The sequence below is a fragment of the Palaemon carinicauda genome, chromosome 13 (genome assembly GCF_036898095.1).
Source record: "Palaemon carinicauda isolate YSFRI2023 chromosome 13, ASM3689809v2, whole genome shotgun sequence".
NCBI lineage: Eukaryota > Metazoa > Arthropoda > Malacostraca > Decapoda > Palaemonidae > Palaemon > Palaemon carinicauda.
In genome coordinates this window covers 125,784,560-125,806,983 of record NC_090737.1, presented here as the reverse complement: position 1 = coordinate 125,806,983, position 22,424 = coordinate 125,784,560, and the positions used below count along the sequence as shown (strand labels likewise).

General features: G+C 44.1%; 1 long non-coding RNA gene across 1 annotated transcript in view; it reads right to left on the bottom strand.

Annotated features, from left to right (window-relative positions):
- Window positions 1-3,634: 3,634 nt before the first annotated feature.
- LOC137652059 (uncharacterized) overlaps window positions 3,635-22,424 on the bottom strand; it is a 34,628-nt gene continuing 15,838 nt past the window's right edge. Inside the window, exons 2-3 of the long non-coding RNA XR_011046170.1 lie at window positions 11,780-12,048; window positions 3,635-3,792 (exon numbers count right to left, since the gene is read on the bottom strand). This is a non-coding gene — a long non-coding RNA (uncharacterized lncRNA). The remainder of the gene's footprint in view (window positions 3,793-11,779; window positions 12,049-22,424) is intronic.

Below are 22,424 nucleotides of genomic sequence, written 5' to 3'. Positions count from 1 at the left end.
CCATTGAAGGTCCTGCAGACAGCGATGACGGGACGACGCTCTGAGAAGCCAGTCGTCCAGGTACAGGGAGGCTCGAATTCCCGATAAATGAAGGAATTTTGCCACATTCCTCATGAGCCTCGTAAATACGAGAGGAGCAGGGCTGAGGCCGAAGCACAGTGCTCGGAACTGGTACACCACATTCCTGTAAACAAACCTCAGATACAGTTGAGAATCCGGGTGTATAGGAATGTGGAAGTACGCATCCTGCAGGTCGAGAGAGACCATCCAGTCTCCCTCTCTGACCGCTGCTAGGACGGACTTCGTGGTCTCCATCGTAAATTTTGTTTTTACAACAAAAACGTTGAGCGCACTGACGTCCAGCACTGGCCTCCAACCTCCTGTATGCTTTGGGACTAGGAAGAGACGGTTGTAAAATCCCGGTGATTGAAGGTCCGAGACTTTCACCACCGCTCCCTTCTCTAGCAACTGAGAAACCTGCTGATGTAGAGCTTGTCTCCTTGACTCCTCTCGATACCTGGGAGAGAGGTCTAAAGGAACTGTTACTAGAGGAGGTCTGCGTACAAAAGGTATTTTGTACCCCTCCTTGAGCAACAACACAGACTCTTGGTCTGCACCCCTCTTCTCCCAGGCCTGCCAGAAGTTGTTCAGTCTGGCCCCTACCGCTGTCTGAGGACGTGGGCAGTCAGACTCTGCCACGGGAGGACTTGGATCCTCTCCTCTTGCCTCTTTTACTGTCGGCACGAGCGCCTCCCCTACTGGGGGCTCTGCCACGAAAGGGCGGGATAAACCACGTCGCTGGGGTATCGATCTTGGGTCTTACGACATAAGACGATGAAGGAACACCCTTACGAGCAGACGTAGCCATCGGGTTGTGGGTGTCCTTCTGCACCAGAGAAGCCGCAATATCCCTGATCAACTGCTGAGGAAACTAGGCAGATGACAACGGGGCAAAGAGGAGCTCCGACCTTTGACAGGGAGTTACTCCTGCCGAAAGGAACAAGCAAAGAGTCTCCCTCTTCTTCAGGACTCCAGCCGTAAAGGTAGCGGCGAGCTCATTGGAGCCACCACGGATGGCTTTGTCCATGCAGGACATAATAAGCATGGAAACATCCTGGTCGGCCGACGAGATATTCCTGCTTAAGGCTCCTAGCGACCAATCTAAAAAGTTAAAAACTTCGAAGGCCCTGTAAACCCCTTTAAGGAGATGGTCAAGGTCCGAGGAGGACCAATAAACTTTAGAGCGTCTCATGGCCAGGCGACGGGGAGAGTCTACGAGGCTTGAGAAGTCTCCCTTGACAGAGGAAGGAACTCCCAAGCCGAGAACTTCTCCCGTGTCATACCAGACGCTCGCTCTAGAAGCCAGTTTAAAAGGAGGGAAAGCAAAGGCTGTCTTCCCCAAACTCCTACTGGTGATCAACCAGTCGCCTAGCAAACGTAAAGCCCTCTTAGAAGAGCGAGAGAGCACTAGCTTAGTAAACGAAGGCTTCGAAGCAGCTAGGCCAAGCGCAAACTCTGACGGAGGTGAACGAGGAGCAGAAGTTACAAACTGGTCTGGAAAAAGATCCTTAAAAATCAACATGATTTTCTTAAAGTCCATAGAGGGCTGAGCAGCTTTAGGCTCTTCTCCGTCTGACAAAATGCCCAAAGGAAAATCAGTAGGCGGAGGATCAGCAACTTCCTCATCTGAAGGAACCTCGTCCGACAATTGTCGAGTCTCATGAAAAGGAGAGACCTGCCGCGGCGGCAATGCTTGACAGGCAATGTCAACAAGCAAAGGAGCAGCAGTAGCAGTCGAGGAAGTGACGTCATGCCGCTGCTGAAAGGACTGAAAACCTTGTGACTGACCAACAACAACAACAGGAGTTGATGGACGCTCGACGTCACGTTGGAACTGCATTGACTGCCTAGACTGAGCAGTCAAAACAACCTTCGACTGCGGTGCTTGACGCTCAACGTCAAAACGAGGCAACTGAGCTTGTTGGCGAACGTCCTGAACGTCAACACGAGACTGCGGCAGCGGCTGAACGTCAACAAGAGACTGCGGCAGCGGCTGAAAGTCAACACGGGACTGCAGCGAGGGAGGATCCATGTCACGTGACTGACGTGACAAACTACCGACATCACGTTTCAAAGTGCTAACGTCAAAAGGACGAGTAAAAGCTCGTTTGGGCGGCTGACGGCCAGAGTCTCGATCAGCGTAACGGCGATTCAAAAGAGAAGGATCATCGTGAACCTGCTCAACGTTATACTCCTCCATAAGGGAGGCAAGCTTAGTCTGCATGTCCTGCAGGACAACCCATTTAGGATCAACGGGAGTCGGGACGGGCCGAGACGACGGTAACGTCTGTGTTGGTAAAACATTGCCTTTAACGAGACTCTCGGACCCCGTGTTACGCTTACGTTTAATAGGCGAACAGTCTTCCGACGACTGCAAAGGGTCAGAGCTGTCCCAATGGCTACAGCCAGGACGCTGGACCTGTCCTGAAGGGACTGACTTTCGCTTCAAGGGTCTAGAAACCTTGCGCAAAGGTTTCTTTTGCGAAAAGCCTTCGGATGACAAGGAGAACACAGCCTCGCTCGTCTTATGGTAGGGGCGATCTTGACGAGAAACGCCCGATACCAAAGAGGGAACGTCTGTACGTTGGTTAAAGCCTCTCGTCCCCTTAAGTCCTACGACATTACTTCTCCCTGGTGCAGGGGAGCCTGAAAGAGGTCTCGGACTAGGGGAGCGACAAGCACGAACAGACGAACCCTCGGTCGCAACACTAAAAACACTTTGCGCACTTATCACTTTATCACTACGATTTTCTGATTTGCCACTCTGACACTTCAATAACTTCACATCTGACATGAGTTGGTTATGGTCCGAAGCTAAGGACTCAACTTTCTCGCCTAAAGCTTGAATTGCAAGAAACATATCCCGCATGGACGGTTCATGAGTGCTAGTAGAGGGTTCAGGAACAACTACTACAGGGGAAGGATTAGGTTCAGGGGCATGGGAGGAGGAAAAGTCCAACGACCTAGAGGAGCTTCTCCTCACCCTATCTCTCTCCAGCTTACGGGAATATTTATCAAATTCAAGCCAGTCGAATTCCGACAAGACCACGCACTCATCACACCGATCTCCTAATTGACAGGATTTACCCCGGCAATTAGAACAAACGTTATGTGGGTCGAGAGAGGCCTTGGGAAGACGTTTGTTACAATCCCTAGCATTACATTTGCGAAATTTAGGTCCAGGGATAGGAGAAGGGTCAGCCATATTGAACAATCAGAGAAAAATCCAAAACAAATCCAAAGTCATCAACAATAAACACTAGCCAAAAAAGGGTTCAAGAGTTTTAATTGAAGAGAAAAACACCCGTCACAGCGAAAGCTCAAAACAACCAAAATACAGTAAAGTACTTCAACAAAAATGACGAAAACTCAAGGTCAACAGAGAGCGGAATCAACTTGTCGATAAGACCAACAGAGAAGAACTGGAGCTGTTTACAAGTATATGCGGTATCTGGCCGATAGTCGGCGCTGGTGGTCACACCCGCAACCTTCACGGCGATCGCTCGCGAGTTTTTGGGTTTCTGTCGAGCCGTCCGAGACGTCAGCTATTATATGTTCACCGGCTAAGTCCTCCTCAACATTCTGGAATTTTTCCTGTGGTAAATCCAAGATTCTTCGCTGTTGGTCTTCCTCTCTTCTTCTTGGTATCGATGGGAAAGTGTAGCTGCTGTTTAATTTCCTGCTTAGAGCACGAGGCTTTAAATAGATGTCTCTTATTTTGATGATTTTGGTCTGAAAAAAATGAAAGATGTTAATTGCACAGTATATATTAGTCATTCAAATATTTTACAATGCATGTCAATATCAAGACTATGCTCTTAGTAAAATATCGATCGTGATAAACTATAAAAATGAAATATTCTAATGTACTAAATATAAAATTAAGGATATAATTGCAACCTAGACATGTCCATGGCATTTGTAATGGCAAAGATTACAACTGAAAGTATATCTCAAAAGTGGAAGAGTATTGCCGCCTAAACAAGGAAATATTTCACGACTATACTCGACTGACTGGCCTTTGGTAAAACGCTGACTAACGGTAGTTCGCCCAACCCTTCAATTTTAGTCAAGATACTTATTAAACCATAATTGCCTGTATAAAACATGCTGCTTTAATCCCCAGAAGATAAGTGGTTAAACACACAATACCCATAAAATTGTTATAATAAAGCTTGTATAAACTACGGCAAAAATTTTATTTACTGTGACTGTAACAGTTTCAGGAGTAGAATTATAATTAGTACACAAGAGTATAGTGTTGTGCAATAAACCATAACTTCTTGGATAAAACATTCTACCTTAAACCACAGAGGATACATGGTTAGACACACACAATATACAGAAGATAGTCATGAAAAAGACTAGTATAAATTTTGGGCAAACATTGAATTTATTGTCACGGTAATGGTTTCAGGTGTAGAATATTACTGGACAGAGAAAGAGTTCAGTGCAAATTAAAAATTGTGGTATTTTCTCGTTCCTATAACTGACGAGAGACTTGATATTTCCTAAATTTATCAAGCAAATGTATCCTTCTTATAATTGAAATTGAATACTTAATTTTCAATCAATATTGTATGGAGCCTCTATAAACTAACAAGCTCTTCTATCATTTGTTAACTTATTCAAGTGATTTTGCTGGTTAACCTTCAATTCATGAACCAGCTTCTTCTACCCATCTCTAACATCTTGCTTCTTTTGCCTTAAGTACGGAAAACTTATCACACACTGATTCCCTAACATCACCTACATTAGTTAATTGACAAGCTTATTCAACATTGTTGGTTTGATTTATTGGGTATACCTCAACATGGACTAACCTATAACTATTTCACTGAAAACCTTGTCTTACCAAAGACACGTTTTTAACAAACACAACAACAATTTATATGGAAAATCTATCCAACTTCATTCAATGATTAAAAAATCCTGGGTTGGTCTAATGGAATTACTAATACTATTTGACATTAGCAAAACAACAATAATTTTTACTATTTTAGTCTTTATATCACCGAATCTTTAGCAATATTTTGCATTCTCCCAGATTATAGTGTTCCTTTGTGTGAATCTAAGGATCATGTTATATATTGCATACAATTTAATGAAAAACTGTGGTTTAGGATAAGCCATATATCCTGTAAATCTACGATTTAATAATATGACAAATTTGAAATTTAATTTGTATTTTTCCTAACTATTTAAACCTGTTATTTACATAGGAGAAGATAGCAGTTGTCAACCAGTTGTCACTAGTGGTAGCAGGGGGAAGCACTGACCCCTATTCACTCATTATGACGTCAATGATTGCAGACGGGACATCTTAAGGGTTAGGTGACAGCGGGCCAATAGGTGTAAAGAAATAACATTTGTTGTTAGGGAAAATACAAATGGCTTTCAAATTTGGGATTTGTTCCTACACGAATACAAACATTTTCTCTTTACATAGGCGACTCACACACAGGAGGGTGGAAGTTCTTTCAACTGACCTTTACCTTTGACCTGGGATTGCAACATCTAAGCTTGATAAGCATTCAGACACCTTGTGAGCCGTTCACTTGCCAATGCCAGAGGGCTGATGGCTCGTGCAACCAAGAACAGTGAGTGGGGAACCAGACTATGACCCTGTCTAAGCTATGTATAAGGAATGTGTTTGTGAAATTACACACAGAAAAGATCCAGACGTTCCAACTCCCCCTTGCAAGGAGATTGGGGATGTAATGGAACACACATGAATTCAAGCAACTAGCAACTATTGATGAGAACCAGGTGTCAGAGCTTCAGATGCTGTACCCCAAGAGAGGGGAAGATGAGAAAAAAAAAAGGCCAGTCATTCCTTATACACTCATCACAGAGTCTAACTGCGTTACCTCTGTCTTCAACCGACTGCTAATAGTCTTGTGAGGGAGGTAATGTAGCTACATCACTTTCTGAGCAGCCACCACAGGTCATAGCGTTAAGATACCTAGGGACCTGAGTGTCCCGTCTTACAGGTAATGGGTGGCCAGGGTCATCTGATGCTTTCACATTCCCGTATTAACACCTACATCAAAGAGAAGTTCCTTTTGAATGCCTGGTATATGCTTATGCCCCAGGTGTCATGAGCTTTCGGTCGACACCCATGTCGAGCAGAAGGGTTAATAGCTTGGATAATAACATGCCTAATCTAGGATATGCTATTTTTTGTTACTCTTCTCTTGACCCTGCCCATGCTGAAAAAGAGGTGTTTTGTTCATGGGTGAGCTCCTCTAGTGCACTTGAGATAGCGCCCTTACAGGACATAATTCAGGAAGGGCACAAACCTAGGGTCTGCAACCACAATATTGAGTCTTGGTAACAAATTCATTGATAAGTTGAATATCACCTGCTCCCATCCCTTTAAATGGGCGATGTTGTAGAATTGGCCAAGTAATTCACTGATCCTCTTAGACAAAACCAAGACGATAAGACGGTATAAAAAGTCTAAAAGTCTCAGTCTGATGCTTGATTCAACGGATCGTTGAATCGAGTCTCGGATTGGTTCTTCCAGGGTATGGGAAAACTTTAACTACATCCCAGGGAGGAGAATTTCACTTCCGACTGAGGACATGTTAGCTCAAAGCTCTGTATGAGCATAGATAATCCTGCTGAAGAGGAAATGTCAACTCCTTGCGGTCTAAAGATCTGGCCCGAGGCTGAGCAATAGCCTTTTTTAACCACTGGTACTGATCACAGTTTTTTTCTTCTTGGAGATACAATAAAAATTTGGCAATTAGGGGTATAGTAGCTCTGAGTGGAGAGAGAGACCCCCCCCCCCCCCTTCTACGACACCAACCACAAAAGATCAACCACTTTGCCCGGTAGGCAGACCTTTTTAAGGTAATCAAAGATCTGTTTTGCCACTGGTTGCGAAAACCCCTTCGGAGAGGAGGTGCTGGATAACTTCCAAGTGTGAAGTCAGAGGGATCTGCCTGTCTTGTGGTAGATCTCTACATGTGGTTGGTGTAGCAAGTCGTGTAATGAGGCTTCTCAGTCAGCAGCAGCAAAAGGTTCCGGGTACCATTCTGCGTGTTGCCATAGTGGCATTATCAATGTCGAAAGATCAAGAGATGATTTCACCTTGTTGAGGAGATTCCTCATAAGGTGGAACTGGGGGAATGTGTAGTTGTCTAAGTTGTCACAGGGATGCTGGAATACACCATGGAATGCCGCCTGTAGATCTGGAACTGGCGAGTAATGCAGCGGAAGCTTCTGGTTGAGAGAAATCGCGGACAGATCTATTGTTAGAGAACCCCACAGTCGCTATCTGAGGACTTAAAGACAACTTGGATCCATCTGCCAGTCTTAAAGCTAAGATTGTCTGCCAAGAGGTTCTTCTTTCTTGGCATGAACCAGGCTGACATGAGATCGCATTGTCTTCTGTCCATCACAGTATTTTGATGGCCAGATAGCAAACCCTCCGCTCGTTTATATGAGCCGATACAGTCATGTTGTCGTTCATCAACAATACCAATTGACCTGAAAGGAGCTGTTGAAACCCTTGGATATCTAAAAATGTTGCTTTTACTCTTGGAAGTTTGGGGCATTGCAGACTAGCTTTCAGTCTAGCTAAAAATACAGCTGTCTAAGGGTTGGGGTCGCAGGAGTTACAAGGCCCCATATTCAGTATGTAAGGATAAGGCTTCTAGATTAGGTTAGGTGAGGAATGTGAGGTTGGCTTGTGTTCTTGTATTCATTTCCATTTTAAAATTACCCAACGTTAAAAACAGAAAAGTTTGCAATCAATAGAAAATGGATCTCAGAGGAAAATTTACTTGAGGGAGAATGTTGTATAGAGATAACCACAACAGTTAGTTCGTAGCTGTTGTTTCACCCTCTTACTTTTGCATTACCAATGAAACTGTAAAATTATAGTTGCAGCAAAACTTGTTTATCCGCCAAATATGTTTTTTTCGCTTAACTAGTGTGTTTTCAACGAATTTGACCTCGAGACAATGACCTATCCGCCTGGCGACGCTCGCGCTGAAGGCCGCGCGATGGGCCCTGACCAGGATCGCGCGCGAAAGGATCGTGTGTCATAGGAATTTAGAGCTCGCGTATGGGCACGGGCGTGAGGTTTGGTGGAGCGGGCGCGAGAGCGCGGTGGCGCGTAGGGGAGGCCACAGGCGCGTGAGCGCGATGGCGGGCAGGAGATGGAGCGGGCGCGCGTAGGAGATGGAGAGGGCGTGTGGCGCGCAGGAGCTGGAACGTGAGAAGGCCGGATACGAGGGCGCGCAGCATCCTGATGCGGCACTGACGGGCGCGACAGGGCAGTGGCGCGTGGGCACGTATCCGGAAAAACCGGACGAGGGCGCAGGTTCAGGATAGCGCGAGGGCGGGGCCGCACGTAGGAGCGTAGGTGGGCGCTGATCCGAGAGAACTGCCATATTAACTTGTGGGCGCGCTGCTGTGCACTACTGCGGTGGGCGAGCAGGGTGCGCGGTTGGAGTAGGGCGCACGGGTGTGCGCTGGAGGCTTGCATGAGGCGCCTTGAGAGGGACTGGAACCTGGCGCGCGATTGGAACGCGTGCAGGATCACACGGTCTGGAAGGAGAGTCCAGAGGTGCCTGTGACCGCCCGCACGCTAGCTTAGGGACATCCTGGACTGTGCGCTGTGATGTAGAAGCGCGCTGGCTCGTTGGCGAGCGCGTGCGCGCTGTAACTGGACCTGCGTGCGATAGGCACGCTTCGCACCCAACTCCAGCCGGGCACTGCGAGTCCAGAGGTACCTGTGACCACCTGTGCGCTAACGTAGGAGCCTCTTGAACTGCGCGCGACATGGCAGGAACCGGGGAACGCTGGGGTGCAGGTGGGCGCGTGTGCGCTGGATCAGAAACTGCTGGCGGGTGCCGGGGCGCAGAAGGCTGTGGGCGCGCAGGGGAACCCTGGCGCGTAACTGGAACAGGGGCGCGCAGGTGAGCGCTGTGGCGCTAAGACTGGAACAGCGCCAGCAGCAGCAGCAGCATGAGGGCACGCAGGTTGAACCCGGCGCTTGAGGGCAAGGGGCCCAGATTTGCGCTCAAGGGCCTTAAGCCCCGAAGGGCCCGGTGCATCAGCATCTACGAAAGGTGACGGCAGGTCAGCAGGTCTGGAGGGAGACTGGTCACAGGATCCCGAAGGATGACCACCATCCGAAGGGGATCGCGAACGATCCCCAGAGAGGTCTAAGGTGGTAGCTGGCAAGATCGGCAAACGGCGAGTCGTCTCCTCCGCAGAGGACTGTGGTGACGATGAGCTGAAGAGGCGCCTCCTAACTCCCACATGAGGGGAAGGAAGGCCTCTACGGCGAAGGGGAGGATGAGCCTTCCGCCTTATACGCCCACGAGGGGCCGTGGGGTCAGCAGGCTGACCATCATAGGGCCTCCGAAAAGGAGTCTCTGTGAGTGAACTCACAGAAAGATACCGTAGGACTTAGATCCTCCCTCGAAAGGTGTTCGGAGGGGGAATCTAAGCCTTCAGCTACCTCAGCAACAGAAATGGGGGTTTGACTAGACCCACGAGATGCCTCCGTCACAACAACGTCAACAACAGACAGAGGATCTATCCCTGCTGTAGTTGGCGATTGTTTGACAGCTGCACCAAGGTTGATCATGTTAAACAGGGCTTCCCTGGAGGGCAAACCCTGCAGCCCCAAGGAAGCCCAAAGCTGCAACATATCATGATTATTCACAAGTAAATCAATGTTCATATCCTCCTCCGGGGGAGGAGGGGCAGCCGCCTCGCTATGGGAGGCAACTACCTCTGCCGCACCCCGGATCGGTCGACAGCAGTACGGTCTACGCTACCACTAGCCGGCCTCTCGGAAGAGACCGCTCGATGGGGAGCTTCCGAGAAGGAAAGGGCTACGGAAGAAGAAGTCTTGGAATTTTCTCTCTTCAAAGAAGCCTCTGAAGGAGAAAGATCCCTTTAACACTTTTTCTTCCGGCGCCGGGCAAATCTCTCCCACTGGGAGGTAGACCACTACCTATATTTGTTACATGCATTACCGATATCATACCGTTGGCCCCTACAGTGAGGACACAAGGTGTGGGGATCAGTGTCGACCGCCGACATGAAGGTGCCACAAGGGCGGCCGGGAACTCCAGGGCATGTACGCATAGTCAGTAGAGGCCAACTTTAAACACACTGGAAAAGAAAAAGCAAAAACAGATTAAATAGGGCAGTCAAAGCAAGGGAGAGAGCAGACAGGCCTGTTCTCCGCCCGAGCCAAAAGTAAAGCAGCATTCACCGGTGTGTATGAGGTGGGGGTGGAGGGTGTAGCTAGCTACCCCTCCCTAAACCCCCCCCCCCCCAACTAGCGGCGGGGTAGTAAACCCTCGCTAAAGTTCTTATGGCTCGTCATTCAGCTACGCCGAAGTAATTACCCCATGCAGATAGCGTGGTTTGTATTTCAGTTACGAAACAAATAAATGGTTTAATTGCTCACACACTATGTAAAACTATTTGAAAAACACTTTTTTTTTTTAAGGAAAAATATGAAAAATAATACTTGTAGTACTGGGGCTTTAAAGGAAATTTTCAGTTAAACAAATTACGTCACTATTGTAAGAGGACATCAATAGTTCTCGCAAGTTGTGGCTAATTAGATTAGAGGCCCAGACTTATTTTTCAATAATTACTATCTGTTTGAACCTTTTCAGAAAACAAAGGCCTGAATATGACGTTGTGCAAAATAAACTCAATGAGTTGACAGTATCGAAAGCTAGATTAAATACTATACAGAGACAAAGATGAAAGGATTTTCATAAAGATGAAGTTATTAGTTGAAGGTTATATTCACATGGAATTAATGTACTTTAATATACAGATTGTATAATGAATAAGAATGAATCTGAATAAATTTCTAAAGATGAATAATCATAAGCTCCCACTCAGACATTTATATAACTTGTTTACAGTACTTTGCACAATTTTAAAAATGACAAGATCTAGAAGTACTGTATATTTAGAGGTCCAGAGGAAATTGACACTTAATTTAACAGCAAGTTAAAGTTAAAATCATGAAAAAAAAAAATCGAAAGAAATATCTCCTCCTCTTAATATTTATAGGTCTTTTTTTAATACTCAATTTCCTCATTTCTCAAAAGCATTTACAATGATACATATAAAATCAATCCATCTAACATAACCAAAAATAATTCCAGTTGATTATTTTATTTGATTATAGAAATCCATCATCATTTGGTAAATTCATATTCTCTAACTAGTTTTAGGTAATAATAAACGAAAGATTATGCTACTTTGATGTCAAATAATTACGATTGCAATTCAAATTTTAATTAGAAAATCAATCACGTTCACGGTCAAATATTGCTCAGGACTTAATTTTCAATTCAAATTTTGGGTGCTTAGAATCAACTAAAAAGTGAAATCACGAGTGTATTTTACCTGATAATTACATAGATTTAGACACTAACTGAAATTACCTTATTATGCACTGAATTTGTAAAGATTAGGAGCAAATAAAATAGTTGTTACTTGACTGAGGAATACCTGTAGTTAAGGTTTATATAACCAAATTCACGGCTTCCAAAAACAAAACTAACTTGAAAGAATCTGGCAATACCTTAATTGTAAAAATTTATATTACTTATTTACTATATTTTGTTTTAGTCTTTAATTACTGATTACTATTGAACCTAAGGGATATAAATAACTGGTCAATTAAGCATGCCAAGATATTTGTAGTGTTGTTACTTACTCATGGGGCTATTTCAATACTCCAGAAAAGACTTTGAGGACAGTTGAGAAGATTCGGTGCTCCTTTTGAAATTTGGAATCAATAAAATTATCAGGCTTTTTGTCTTCCTCCTCAACATTCTGGAATTTTTCCTGTGGTAAATCCAAGATTCTTCGCTGTTGGTCTTCCTCTCTTCTTCTTGGTATCGATGGGAAAGTGTAGCTGCTGATTAATTTCCTGCTTAGAGCACGAGGCTTTAAATAGATGTCTCTTCTTTTGATGATTCTGGTCTGAAAAAAATGAAAGATGTTAATTGCACAGTATATATTAGTCATTCAAATATTTTACAGTGCATGTCAATATCAAGACAATGCTCTTAGTAAAATATCGAACGTGATAAACTATAAACAAAACATTCTAATGTATTAAATATAAAATTAAGGATATAATTGCAACCTAGACATGTCCATGGCATTTATAATGGCTAAGATTACAATTGAAAGCATATCTCATAAGTGGAAAAGTATTGCCGCCTAAAAAAGGAAATATTTCACTACTATACTCGACTGACTGGCCTTTGGTAAAACACTGACTAACGGTAGTTCGCCCAACCCTTCAATTTTAGTCAAGAGATACTTATTAAACCATAATTTCCTGTATAAAACGGTCTGCTTTATACCCCATTAGATATGTGGTTACACACACAATACCCATAAAATAGTTATAATAAAGCTTGTATAAACTACGGCAAAAATTTATTTACTGGGACCGTAACAGTTTCAGGAGTAGAATTATAATTAGTACACAAGAGTATAGTGTTGTGCAATAAACCATAACATCCTGGATAAAATAGTCTACCTTACACCACAGAGGATACAAGGTTAGACACGCACAATATACATAAGAGTGTCATGAAAAAGACTAGTATAAATTTTGGGCAAACATTGAATTTATTGGCACGGTAATGATTTCAGATGTAGAATATTACATAGTAGAGAAAGAGTTCAGGGCAAATGAAAAATTAATGTGGTGTTTTCACGTTTCTAAAACAGACGAGAGACTTGCAATTTCTTAAATTTAACAAACTAATTTTTCATTCCCGTAACTGAAATTGAATACTTAATTTTCAATCGATATTGTATGGATACTTCATAAATTAATGAAAGCTCTTCTATCATATCAATAATTCTATCCAAGTGATTTTGCTGGTTAACCTAGAACTAATGAACCCGCTTATTCTACTAATCTCCAACAGCTTGCTTCTTTTGACTTTAACTAGGGAAAATTTTATTACTCTCTCTCTCTCTCTCTCTCTCTCTCTCTCTCTCTCTCTCTCTCTCTCTCTCTCTCTCTCTCTCTCTCTCTCTCTCTCTCTCTCATTCCCTAACCTAACCTAGATTAGTTCACTGACAAGATTATTCAAAGTTGTTGGTTTGATTTACTGGGTATACCTCATCCACGCACTAACCTATCTAGCTATTAAACTGACAACCTTGTCTTACCGGAGACACGTCTTTAACAATAAACAACAACTAATATATTTTCCAATGATTAACCAATGTTACTTTAAATCAATGGAAAATTATCCCATTCATTCAATGATTATAAAATCCGGGGTTGGTCTAATGAAATTACTAATCTTATTTTATATTAACTAAAAAAATAATTTTCACTAGTATAGTGTTCACATCACCGAATCTTTAGCAAGAGTTGGCATTCTCCTAGTATCTAGTGTTCCTTTGTATGAATCTAAGCATCAGGTTATATATTGTATACAATAACTCAATGAAAAATGTTATTTTCCTTAGTAAAATAAATTTTTGAATATACTTACCCGATGATCATATAGCTGCATCCCTGCTGCCCGACAGAAAAAACCTACGGGCGGAATACGCCAGCGATCGCTATACAGGTGGGGGTGTACATCAACAGCGCCATCTGTCAAGTAGGTACTCAAGTACTCGATGTCAACAAAGAACCAATTTTCTCCTCTGTCCCACTGGTTCTCTATTGGGGAGGAAGGGTGGGTCCTTTAATTTATGATCATCGGGTAAGTATATTCAAAAATTTATTTTACTAAGGAAAATAACATTTTTCAATATCAAACTTACCCGATGATCATATAGCTGATTCACACCCAGGGGGTTGGGTAGAGACCAGCATTACAAGTTGACATTATGAGCTAAGTATTCCGTATTTCATTTTAGCAGTTATTCAAAATAACAAGCATAAAATAAATAAGTACCTGGTAAGGAAGACGACTTGAACAATTACTCTGCCTTTTTAAGTACGTCTTCCTTACTGAGCCTCGCGATCCTCATAGGATGCTGAGCGACTCCTAGGAGCTGAAGTATGAAGGGTTGCAACCCATACTAAAGGTCCTCATCAAAACCTCTAATCTAGGCGCTTCTCAAGAAATGATTTTGACCACCCGCCAAATCAAGTAGGATGCGAAAGGCTTCTTAGCCTTCCGGACAACCCAAAAATATTTCAAGAGAAAGATTAAAAAGGTTCTGGAATTAGGGAATTGTAGTGGTGGAGCCCCCACCACTACTGCACTCGTTGCTACGAATGGTCCCAGAGTGTAGCAGTTCTCGTAAAGAGACTGGACATTCTTAAGATAAAAGACGCGAACACTGATTAGCTTTTCCAATAGGTTGCGTCGAATATATTTTGCAGAGATTTATTTTGTTTAAAGGCCACGGAAGTTGTGACAGCTCTAACTTCGTGTGTCCTTACCTTCAGCCAAGCTTGGTCTTCCTCATTCAGAAGGGAATGAGCTTCTCGTATTAACAGTCTGATAAAATAGGATAAAGAATTCTCTGACATAGACAAAGATGAATTCTTAACTGAACACCATAAAGCTTCAGACGGGCCTCGTAAAGGTTTTAAAATAGAACTTAAGAGCTCTTACAGGACATAATACTCTTTCTAGTTCATTTCCAACCATACGATAAGTTTGGAATATCGAACGATATTGGTCAAGGCCGAGAAGGCAGCTCGTGTTTGGCTAGAAAACCAAGATGTAGAACATGTAGCCGTTTCGGATGAGAATCCGATGTTCTTGCTGAAGGCATGAATCTCACTGACTCTTTTAGCTGTGGTTAAGCATATCAGGAAAAGTCTTAAAGGTGAGATCTTTCAGGGAGGCTGATTGAAGTGGTTCGAACCTGTCTGACATAAGGAATCTTAGAACCACGTCTAAATTCCAACCAGGTGTAACCGAACGACGCTCCTTCGTGGTCTCAAAAGACTTAAGGAGGTCCTGTAGATCTTTATTGTTGGAAAGATCTAAGCCTCTGTGACGGAAGACTGATGCCAACATGCTTCTGTAACCCTTGATAGTGGAAGCTGAAAGAGAACGCTCTTTCCTCAGAAATATGTTATTTTCCTTAGTAAAATAAATTTTTGAATATACTTACCCGATGATCATATAGCTGCATCCCTGCTGCCCGACAGAAAAAACCTACGGGCGGAATACGCCAGCGATCGCTATACAGGTGGGGGTGTACATCAACAGCGCCATCTGTCAAGTAGGTACTCAAGTACTCGATGTCAACAAAGAACCAATTTTCTCCTCTGTCCCACTGGTTCTCTATTGGGGAGGAAGGGTGGGTCCTTTAATTTATGATCATCGGGTAAGTATATTCAAAAATTTATTTTACTAAGGAAAATAACATTTTTCAATATCAAACTTACCCGATGATCATATAGCTGATTCACACCCAGGGGGTTGGGTAGAGACCAGCATTACAAGTTGACATTATGAGCTAAGTATTCCGTATTTCATTTTAGCAGTTATTCAAAATAACAAGCATAAAATAAATAAGTACCTGGTAAGGAAGACGACTTGAACAATTACTCTGCCTTTTTAAGTACGTCTTCCTTACTGAGCCTCGCGATCCTCATAGGATGCTGAGCGACTCCTAGGAGCTGAAGTATGAAGGGTTGCAACCCATACTAAAGGTCCTCATCAAAACCTCTAATCTAGGCGCTTCTCAAGAAATGATTTTGACCACCCGCCAAATCAAGTAGGATGCGAAAGGCTTCTTAGCCTTCCGGACAACCCAAAAATATTTCAAGAGAAAGATTAAAAAGGTTCTGGAATTAGGGAATTGTAGTGGTGGAGCCCCCACCACTACTGCACTCGTTGCTACGAATGGTCCCAGAGTGTTGCAGTTCTCGTAAAGAGACTGGACATTCTTAAGATAAAAGACGCGAACACTGATTAGCTTTTCCAATAGGTTGCGTCGAATATATTTTGCAGAGATTTATTTTGTTTAAAGGCCACGGAAGTTGTGACAGCTCTAACTTCGTGTGTCCTTACCTTCAGCCAAGCTTGGTCTTCCTCATTCAGAAGGGAATGAGCTTCTCGTATTAACAGTCTGATAAAATAGGATAAAGAATTCTCTGACATAGACAAAGATGAATTCTTAACTGAACACCATAAAGCTTCAGACGGGCCTCGTAAAGGTTTTAAAATAGAACTTAAGAGCTCTTACAGGACATAATACTCTTTCTAGTTCATTTCCAACCATAAGATAAGTTTGGAATATCGAACGATATTGGTCAAGGCCGAGAAGGCAGCTCGTGTTTGGCTAGAAAACCAAGATGTAGAACATGTAGCCGTTTCGGATGAGAATCCGATGTTCTTGCTGAAGGCATGAATCTCACTGACTCTTTTAGCTGTGGTTAAGCATATCAGGAAAAGAGTCTTAAAGGTGAGATCTTTCAGGGAGGCTGATTGAAGTGGTTCGAACCTGTCTGACATAAGGAATCTTAGAACCACGTCTAAATTCCAACCAGGTGTAACCAAACGACGCTCCTTCGTGGTCTCAAAAGACTTAAGGAGGTCCTGTAGATCTTTATTGTTGGAAAGATCTAAGCCTCTGTGACGGAAGACTGATGCCAACATGCTTCTGTAACCCTTGATAGTGGAAGCTGAAAGAGAACGCTCTTTCCTCAGAAATATGTTATTTTCCTTAGTAAAATAAATTTTTGAATATACTTACCCGATGATCATATAGCTGCATCCCTGCTGCCCGACAGAAAAAACCTACGGGCGGAATACGCCAGCGATCGCTATACAGGTGGGGGTGTACATCAACAGCGCCATCTGTCAAGTAGGTACTCAAGTACTCGATGTCAACAAAGAACCAATTTTCTCCTCTGTCCCACTGGTTCTCTATTGGGGAGGAAGGGTGGGTCCTTTAATTTATGATCATCGGGTAAGTATATTCAAAAATTTATTTTACTAAGGAAAATAACATTTTTCAATATCAAACTTACCCGATGATCATATAGCTGATTCACACCCAGGGGGTTGGGTAGAGACCAGCATTACAAGTTGACATTATGAGCTACGTATTCCGTATTTCATTTTAGCAGTTATTCAAAATAACAAGCATAAAATAAATAAGTACCTGGTAAGGAAGACGACTTGAACAATTACTCTGCCTTTTTAAGTACGTCTTCCTTACTGAGCCTCGCGATCCTCATAGGATGCTGAGCGACTCCTAGGAGCTGAAGTATGAAGGGTTGCAACCCATACTAAAGGTCCTCATCAAAACCTCTAATCTAGGCGCTTCTCAAGAAATGATTTTGACCACCCGCCAAATCAAGTAGGATGCGAAAGGCTTCTTAGCCTTCCGGACAACCCAAAAATATTTCAAGAGAAAGATTAAAAAGGTTCTGGAATTAGGGAATTGTAGTGGTGGAGCCCCCACCACTACTGCACTCGTTGCTACGAATGGTCCCAGAGTGTAGCAGTTCTCGTAAAGAGACTGGACATTCTTAAGATAAAAGACGCGAACACTGATTAGCTTTTCCAATAGGTTGCGTCAAATATATTTTGCAGAGATTTATTTTGTTTAAAGGCCACGGAAGTTGTGACAGCTCTAACTTCGTGTGTCCTTACCTTCAGCCAAGCTTGGTCTTCCTCATTCAGAAGGGAATGAGCTTCTCGTATTAACAGTCTGATAAAATAGGATAAAGAATTCTCTGACATAGGCAAAGATGAATTCTTAACTGAACACCATAAAGCTTCAGACGGGCCTCGTAAAGGTTTTAAAATAGAACTTAAGAGCTCTTACAGGACATAATACTCTTTCTAGTTCATTTCCAACCATACGATAAGTTTGGAATATCGAACGATATTGGTCAAGGCCGAGAAGGCAGCTCGTGTTTGGCTAGAAAACCAAGATGTAGAACATGTAGCCGTTTCGGATGAGAATCCGATGTTCTTGCTGAAGGCATGAATCTCACTGACTCTTTTAGCTGTGGTTAAGCATATCAGGAAAAGAGTCTTAAAGGTGAGATCTTTCAGGGAGGCTGATTGAAGTGGTTCGAACCTGTCTGACATAAGGAATCTTAGAACCACGTCTAAATTCCAACCAGGTGTAACCAAACGACGCTCCTTCGTGGTCTCAAAAGACTTAAGGAGGTCCTGTAGATCTTTATTGTTGGAAAGATCTAAGCCTTTGTGACGGAAGACTGATGCCAACATGCTTCTGTAACCCTTGATAGTGGGAGCTGAAAGAGAATGCTCTTTCCTCAGAAATAAGAGGAAGTCAGCTATTTGAGTTACAGAGGTACTGGTCGAGGATACGGATACTGACTTGCACCAGTTTCGGAAGATTTCCCACTTCGATTGGTAGACTCTAAGGGTGGATGTGCTCCTTGCTCTAGCAATCGCTCTGGTTGCCTCCTTCGAAAAACCTCTAGTTCTCGAGAGTCTTTCGATATTCTGAAGGCAGTCAGACGAAGAGCGTGGAGGCCTTGGAGTACCTTCTTTACGCGTGGCAGACGTAGCAGGTCCACCCTTAGGGGAAGTGTTCTGGGAACGTCTACCAGCCATCGAAGTACCTCGGTAAGTTATTCTCTTGCGGGCCAGAGGGAAGCAACTAGCGTCAACTTTGTCCCTTCGAGAGAGGCGAACTTCTGCAGTACCTTGTTGACAATCTAGAACTGAGGCAATGCATATAGATCTAGATGAGACCAATCTAGTAGAAAGGCATCTATAAGAACTACTGCTGGGTCCGGGATAGGTGAGCAAAGTATTGAGAGCCTCTTGGACATCGAGGTTGCGAAGAGATCTATGGTTGGCTGGCCCCAGGTGACCCAAAGTCTCTTGCATACATCCTTGTGGAGGGTCCAATATGTTGGAATTATTGTCCCTTCCTACTGAGACAATCTGCTAAGACATTCAAGTTGCCTTGGATGAAACTCGTTACTAGTGAAAAGTCTAGACCTGTTGAACAGGAGAGGAGGTCACTTGCGAACTTGTACCATATCAGAGAGTAGGTCCCTCCTTGCTAGATGTACATCAAAGCAGGAAGTTGACCGTGTTCACCTCCACCACTTTGCCTTGAAGGAGAGACCTGAAGCTTTTCCAGGTCAGACGTATTGCCAGAAGCTTCTTGCAGTGAAATGCATCGTCCTTTGACTCGAGTTCCATAATCCCGAGCATTCCCTACCGCCTAGGGTGGCACCCCAGCCTACGTCCGATGCGTCTGAGAAGAGAACGTGGTTGGGAGTCTGAACAGTCAGGGGAAGACCCTTTCAAAGGTTGATAAAGTCCTTTCATCAAGTCAGACCAGACTTATCTTTCCGGAAACCGGGATCGAGACCGCTTCTAGCGTCTTGTCCTTTTCCAGTGAAGAGCTAGATGATACCGAAGAGGACGGAAGTGTAGTCTTCCAAGTGACACCAATTGAACCCCGGATGACAGTGTCCTAACCAGACTCATCCACAGCCTGACAGGGCCGTGTTCCTTCTTCAGCATCTTCTGGATGGATAGCAGGGCTGGGGGTTGATCGTCTTGTTCAGCCATGTCCTCATCAGAGGGTTCCTCATCTGAAACTGATGAGGAAACGGCAACGGAGTGGGCAACGTCTGACTCGCTGAATCCGGTCGCACTGGTGGATGCGTGACGGAGCCGGACACAAGATCATGGTACTGCTGCACAGTCTGTGAACTGTCAACCATGGGGACGCGAGGAAGTACAGCGACAACCCGAAACAGTCTAGACTGTCTGGGTTGTGCAGACAACCCCCTACCGGGTTGCTGAGGTTGCCGCACTGCGTCACAACAAGTCACCTCTGCTGGTTGTTGAATGTCTTCCTATTGACAGTCTGTGAGCTGGCAACAACCAAAGCTGTGTGGGGAAGCCTCAACTCCTGACTGACTAGTCTGCTGCGGGCGAGTGGCGGTAACCACAGTGGGTTGCGGAGGCTGACACACCGTGTCAAAACACGGCAGCTTGTGGTAGCTCACGCACGGCAACGGAGTGCTCCGTGTGTCTGTGGGAGTCAGCATGCGTCTGGCAGGGTCGACTGCGCATGGGTGGAGGAGCTCTCACAACAAGAGTGTGGGAGCAGGCAGCCATGCTGGGCGCACAACCGTGGCAGGCTGTAGGCCGTGTGCATCGTCAACCTTCTCCGCAGTCGGAGTGTGGGAGCAGGCAACAACCAAAGCGGAGTGGTGGTGCGTGGTGGGGACTGCCGTGGGTTGCGGAGCATGCCGCATTGCGTCAAAACACGGCAGCTTGACTCCACCTTCCCACTGGTGATGCGGTAGCTCACGCATGTTAACGGAGGGAGCCGCACGTCGGCTAACGTTAACATGCGTCTGGCAGGGTCGATCGCGCATCGGAGGTGGAGCTCTCCGCAGCCGGAGTGTGGGAGCAGGCAGCCTCAGCGTGAGCTGGGCGCACAACCGTGGCAGGTTGTAGGCTAACGAGAGCAGTGTAAACCTTCTCCGCACGAAACTCCTGCATAACCGCAGCTAACTGAGTCTGCATAGACTGCAGTAAAGACCACTAGGGTCTACAAAAGACGGCAACAAACGGAGCTACTGTCCGTTGTGACTGAGGGTCTAAAACAGCTGGTGCGGCAACAGACGGAGTTACTGCCTGTTGCGGTACTGCCTTGCCTCTCTTGGGAGGTGTGCAGTCGTCGGATGACTGCAGCGAGTCCGAACTGACCCAGTGGCTACACCTAGGCCGTTGGACTAGCGCGGAAGGGACCGACTTGCACTTAAAAAGCTGCAAGATTTGGTCCATGGTTTCTACGAGAAACCTCTTCCGCAGACGAGGAATAAATGGGCTCTCTCGTCTTTGTGTGGGTGGGGCGATCACGTGGGCAACGTGTGTAGATACACCCGAAACCACGGAGGGAAACGTCTGTTCGTCGATCAAGGCCTGTGGAACCCATAAGTCGTTCGACATTACTTCTCCCCTGGGCTTGGGAGCTTGTAAGAGGTCCCGGACTAGGTGAACAACTGGCACGAACAGACGAACCCTCGAACGCAACACTGTAACACTTTGCGCATATCACTTTATCACTTTTGATTTTCTGTTTGCACTTATTTCACTGAAATCGAAACTTTAACTGATTTCTACCTGAAACATGCAATCCTATCCTTCATTAAAAGGAAGTAATTGCGAAAACAGTTTACAATGCAACAGAAAAACATAATTATAGATAAAGAATTCAGTGGCTGGAAAAGAGACTAAACACTAGATCAAATAAACTACGTTTAAAATCTCTCACCGCCTAAAGCCTGGGAACAAGAATAAAACTCTAGAAACGTTTTACCTTCTTCCCCTACAGCGACTAGGAGAAGAGTAAAAAACGAGAACAACGTTACCCGCTTGAACGAAACGTTTATTCTCCTCTCTCTCCCTCCGTCTCTATCTCTCTCTCTCTTCTCTCTTGACTTAGAACCTGAGAGAAGAGCCCAATTATATATCGTTAAAACATATTATTTGCTAAAGGAAAAAACTGAAAGGTTCCCAAATAAAAAGTTCCTTTATTTAGAATTTAAACCATTTAAGCTAAGAAAGAATGAACGAAACGCTAGAATCGGTTTACTCTTACTGCAACGTGAAACCGTGAAATACTCTCTCTCTATCGTAACGATAGAGCGCATGTTGAACGTTCTGAACGTCAACAACTGCGGACACTAAACTAAACGTTAGTTCATCTTTGAAAACAGTACGAGACTATCAAAGAAATTCTTTCATGAAACATTAAAATTAAAAAAGTATTAAATTCTTAAAAGGTAAATACGATATGACGGGCTCAATGTTAATTAACTTCGGTTCCTAGTAAGGACCGCCTACTATTAGGAAAGGTCGCATATAAACAAACAAAAATTAATTTTTATAAGTTATAATAAATGGAAAGTTAATCGAAGAGGCCTATGAAGGCGGAGAGATATAAAATAAATAGATCTATAACTTGTTAAGCAAAATTACCAAAAACCTAAACACACTTCCGTCTGAATCAGGCTGTGAGCAAATCATAAATGAAGCTACTCACAGGTCTGGTAATTGCTTGGACCTTGTATACACTGACTCCCCTGGCGTTATAACTGGTAAGGTTGGTTCTCCAGTCGGGACATCTGATCATGCCTTGATTTCATTATTGGTGAAGACTGAGCAGCCTGTCCCTGATATATCATATTCTTGTAAAATTTATATGAAATCCCAAGCTGACTGGAATGGGATTTTACATGATCTTTTGTGCTTGAATTGGTCACAATTATATAATAGTGTAGATCCTGTTGTCCCTTTGAATGAGAATCTAGTCAACATAATTGATAGGCGTATCCCTTCTCGTGTGCTAAGGTACCGAGTGAAGGACAAACCGTGGTTCAATGATGA